The sequence below is a fragment of the Nicotiana attenuata genome, unplaced genomic scaffold (genome assembly GCF_001879085.1).
Source record: "Nicotiana attenuata strain UT unplaced genomic scaffold, NIATTr2, whole genome shotgun sequence".
Classification (NCBI taxonomy): domain Eukaryota; kingdom Viridiplantae; phylum Streptophyta; class Magnoliopsida; order Solanales; family Solanaceae; genus Nicotiana; species Nicotiana attenuata.
Genome location: NW_017674034.1, coordinates 52,297 through 57,961, shown reverse-complemented (window position 1 = coordinate 57,961; position 5,665 = coordinate 52,297).

Sequence of the window (5,665 nt, the reverse complement as noted above, 5' to 3'; positions counted from 1 at the left end):
GCAGGCCTGTTCATACCAGCTAAAATCCTGCAATTTTCAAGTTCAAAATGCACCCCGTAGCCTATCCAAAACTCACTCGAGCCCTCGGGGCTCCAAACCAAATATACACACATCTCAACCTTTAACCTCAGTAGGGCCCTGACCTTCCTCGTCACTACTCGACTGAGGTTAGGCTTGGCACGTACAATATTAGAATTCATAACCAATAATGAAAATAGAAAAAAGGAAGTGAAAAACTCGTAGAAGAATTCTCCCCCTTGCTCCTAGTGTTTTCTTGCCTCTTAGGTCGAATCCCCTCTAAAAAAAATGCCCCCTCTTTCTTAGACATATTTATGGAGTATTTATAGGCTAGGATTGAAGTCTCAAAGTCCAAATCCGGATCGGAGTCTTTTAGTTTACGCACTTTTGATCACCGAGCTATAGACCTCACGAGGGCAGGCTTATAGCACGGTCAGCCTAACTACGCCTGGCCTGTAGCACGGTAAAGCTAGTTACAGAGTTGGCTACGCTTGGCCTGTAGCCAGGTTTGGATGCTTGGTGTTTTTATGTTCACTTCTTGCATTTTCGTTCTCTTTTCGTGCAACTTTCATTCAACTCTTTCTTACGATGCTCCTACACATAAAACACCATAATTTAGCTCAAATATCGCACAATTAATCACTAAACAAACAAAATATAGGGCGAGTAATGTACTAAAAGTATATCATTTTCGCGAAACATCAATAAACCACATTACAAATTCAACTGTTCCTACAGGTAAATAATGGCAGAGCCAAAAAATTTACTAGAGGGTGTCAAAATATAAAAAAATAAACACATTGAGAAAAATAAGAAGAGTTAATATATAATATATGTAGTATTAAGTGGGTTTGGACATAAGAATTGTAAAATTCCAAAAAGAAAAAGTTAAAAAAAAATTCAATTGAAAATGGTATTTGAAAATTAGAGTTGTGTTTGGACATGAATATAATTTTGGTTGTTTTTGAATTTTTGTGAGTGATTAGAGTGAACATTTGAGAAACAGCTTTTTGGAGTTTTTCAAATTTTTGAAAAATTCCAAAATTCATCATCAAGTGAAAATTAAAAATTTTATGCCCAAACACTTATTTCGGAAAAAAGTAAAACAATTTCGAAAAAAATAAAAAAAAATCTTATGTCCAAACGGGCTTTTAATATCGCGCTTGAGCAAAATGAAAATTTTGACAAATTTGTTATCTGATTTAAGTATTTTATTTTTATTAATTTCCTTGAAGTGAGGGAGTAGAAAAGAATGAAACAGTTGACCTACTGATCCTTGCAACTTAAAGTCAGCGCAGCTGAAGTTTTAGTTGAATCGCCACAAATTTAGGAATAGTTTGACTTGTGTTGTCAATTCGTTGAGTTCAACAATTTATCTCAAATTACTTAGACTTGGTAGGATTGAATAAAGGTTATGTGGTCCTACCAAGTCAAGGCAGCCCAAGCAGTGGCTTTAGGCGCCCAAAATTTGAAGGCCTACAAAAAATTCTTTATCTTAAGGTTAAAAATATAATTTTTAATACAAAAAGAGAAAAAGAAAATTCTAATTTGTTAGTAATGGTATAAAAATATCTTTACTTATATATTTAGTGGATAAAAAATTGAAATCGCTAAATGATAAAAAGCAAAAAAAATATTGACTTAGTCTCGATTAAAACATAATAGTCACCAACAGGGGTTGTCGTGGAGTGGTAAGTACTCCTTCATCCTTAACCAGAGGTCTCGAGTTCGAGCCCTGGGTATGGAGTCGCCTTTGTTAGGGAGCGCTATACACCCAATGTGGGACTTCCCGGCGCGAATCCGGATTAGTCGGGCCCCAATATGGGTACCGGATACCGGGTAAGAAATCAAAAAAAAAAAAAAAAAAATAATAGTCACATGATAGCTTAGACTTAGTTTTCATATTACATAGCATTAAAGGAAATACTATAAGTAGAAGATAAGACTCTAATTGATATACTTAATAAGATATTTCTTTCCAAATGTCTATATTCCTTATAGAATAATATCACTATAACAGTTGCATCCCAGGAAAGAAGTTTTTCCAAATTAAATTGATAAAATCTTTTATAGGATCGACAATGTCTCACGAGAAACTAAATGGATAGGATTAGCAATATTATCAGTTTAAAACGAATTATTAGAATAACCAATTATTAAAAAAATTATTTACAATTTTGCATCTGAAAAAGTTGCGAAAAAAACTTCAACTAAAAATATATAATATTTAAAAAAAGAATTAAGGCCTCTAAGCAAAATTTTGCTTTAGTCCACCAACAATGTTGAGCCGCCCCTGTATTTATTCTCTCTATTTATATTTTATTTATCAATATTTTCAACAGGGTCTCACTTTTAATTCATATATCCATCATAAAGTTGCAGTAAAAATTCATATATTCATATATTCAGAAGTTGAAATTTTGTTTGTATAGAACTTTTTTTAAAAATAGCTAGTCTAAACTACTTTATGAAATTTGAAAAATTCATCTTCAAAAACTGCCCAAAAATTGGTTGCTTTTTATAACCATACAATGTTTCCAAAATATTCTTGACAAAAAGTTAAAAAAAATTATGGCCAAACGGGAGCAACTTCCTTTTTCTCCCTTTTTTAGTAGCACACCCATATTCTAAGAATCCTAGATCCGTTTTTGTTCATGCCGCCTGCTGTGTTATTCTGCTGATATGACTAAAGTCCTAGTCGTGTCAACCGTAAATTAGATAAATAATATTCTATCATTAATTCCTAATACTGTTGTAGGTTAGGTCAATCCCATGAATATATTTTCTACACAAAAAAAAAAAAAAAAAAAGTTATGTAAGGGTCGGACAACGACCAACCCACTAAGTCAAACTATAATCAAGAAGTTTAGAGCCCGTGTGACTATGAAAATTTTCACTTTTTTTCGAGATAGTTATAAAAAATTTAATTTACACTTAAATATGAATTTTAGAATTTTTTCGAAAATTTAAAAAACTCCAAAACTGTTTTTCAAAATTGTCACTTAGATCACTCACAAAAATTCAAAAACGACCCAAAATTATATTCATGCCCAAAAACAACTATAATTTTCAAGTACTATTTTCACTTGAAATTTTTTTCCACTTTTTTCCGGAACTTTATAATTCTTATGTCCAAATGCCCACTTAATTCAAGTACATGTAGTGTTGAGTTATGTCATATCTAATTTGTTGACATTTTTCTATAGTTGAAAGTTTTTTCACTTTAAATTTCTTCTCTTTAATGACATGTTAAAATATGTCATTAAAATCTTTAGTTAATGTATGACATCACAAAAAACATTGCTATAAATATTTCAATCGATGTCAAAGGGAATTAGTCAGCCTATCCACTACTCCTTGGATTTTCTTCTTGTCCTTCTTTGCACTGTAGATTGTTCTTCCCTTTTGGAAAATGGCCCAAATAAGATTTTAAAATAAGAAATATAAGAAAAAAGAAGCGGAACTTGTTATTAAAAACAAAAAAAATTAGGCAAACGTTGGGAAAACTATTTCAAACAAAATGAATTATTTTCTAGTGATCTTCTCCATATTTACGAGTCTATTAATCCCTAAAAAGAATATGTTTTAATTTGGGAAAAATGCATTAGTACCTTCCTGACTTATAGTCGGGTTTCCAACTACACATTTAAAAATAATTCACGGGGGTAATAGAATTCCCGCAAAGATAAAGTGTGTAGTTGGAAATCACACTATAGGTTATGAGAGTACTTATGTATTTTTCTTTAATTTATACATAGCTGATTGATTGCTTTATTATTTATTTTTGCCGATTGTAATAAGTAAACTATTTTATATTTTAAGATATTAATTTCACTTATCGTGAACAGTTATTAGTAATTTTTTTACAATGTAAATATATAAAAGTTACACTCGAAGTAATATATAAAATAAAAAAATGAAAATATCCAACTTTGAAGTCAACTTAAACTCGTAACTGTGCCATTTGGACCTTAAACTCTCCGGCCAACTAAAAAAAAGATAATTAAATATTAATGGCCTTTAACTAATTTAGAAGCACAATTATTATTTTGGCCCGCCTTAATGCTCATGTCATGGTTTAAGACTCATTCAACCGCACCTAATTTGTTGGTCAAAAGTCATTAAATATGAATGGCCTTTAACTAATTTAGAAGCACAATTATAGACCAAACATCCACCAAAATATCAACTGATCAAAACCCCCTAATCTTGTCTCAACTTTCCAACTTGGGAAATTATTAGATAAGGTTTGTTCTTTACTAAGAATATTAAATAATAATAATAATAATAATAATAATAATAATAATAATAATAATTAAAGGCAAGTTCGATGCGCAAACTCTCATGTATTCATGCAGAGTCCGGAGAAGGAGCACACCCCAAAGGGTATGATCGACACAATCCACCCTAAATCAAGTATTAACACTGGCTGCATCTACTGTTCGAATCTGTGACATATAGGTCACACGGAGATAACTGTTTTATATGAGAAGTATTAATTCTTGTACTGTTTTCAGCCGTGACAAATAAGAAAAACACCCATAGTGTTTCTATGACAATAAACCACGAATTAAGAAGTTAGATGTGTATATTTGTTAACATTGGTCAATTGCATATGAGATGATACTCCAACTTTTAAAATTTAGGTACCTATTAATTAATAATTAGTATGCAGTTTAAAATTTTATTTGTTTACCATTTGTTTATGCTGGACAAGTTATGAATGTGATTCGGTATCTCTCACTCTTTTTTAGTTAGTTTCGATAAGAATAATATCTTTTTATATGTGAAAAATCTAAACTAATTTTCTATTTAAATTTGTAGCATGCTCTTATAGTCACTGACTATGCCATAAATATTTCCGAGGGTGTTCAAACTCGAAAGAACTAAAAAAGAATTCCGACAAAGAGTATTCAATATATATTATACATCTAAATTCAGTATTTTACTTCTATACACAATATAATTTTTCATAATATTTCGGTGAAGGGTGGTCAGTTGACCACCCTTTGCAAAAAGTGGCTTCGCCCCTGCTTATAGTCATAAAGTGTTATGTTTAAGATCATAAGTTCTAACATATTTTTTGAAATGTGTTAAATTTCTTTATTTTGAATTTCGTATCTAATCATACAATATTATATAAATGAAACCGATGTAGTAATTAAGATATGGATGTACTTTAATATATGCTTTCGATTATTTTCCCATATTAAAGAAATATAAATAGAGAAGATTATAATGGCTTGTAGTACTTTATGATATATCATTGCAAATTTAATAGTTCGCCGATTTAGAGGGTGTTTGGTTAAGCTTATAAGCTGGTCAAACTGGCTTATAAGCATTTTTTGGCTTATCTACGCGTTTGGTAAAATTAAAAGTGCATATAAGTTAAGTGCTTATAAGCCAAAAATAAGCTAAAAGCCATAAGTTGGTCTCCCCCAACTTATCAAATTTCAGCTTATAAGCACTTTAGGTTTGACCAAAATATTTACTATTCTATCCCTAAAAAACTTCTTTTTAAAACAAAACTCTTCGTATACTCAGTTCTTCAACTGCTTATTATTAATTTCAGCACTTTTATCCAAACACGTAACTGCTTATTTTTAAATCAGCTTCAGCACTTTAAAATGCTTTTCAACACCTAATG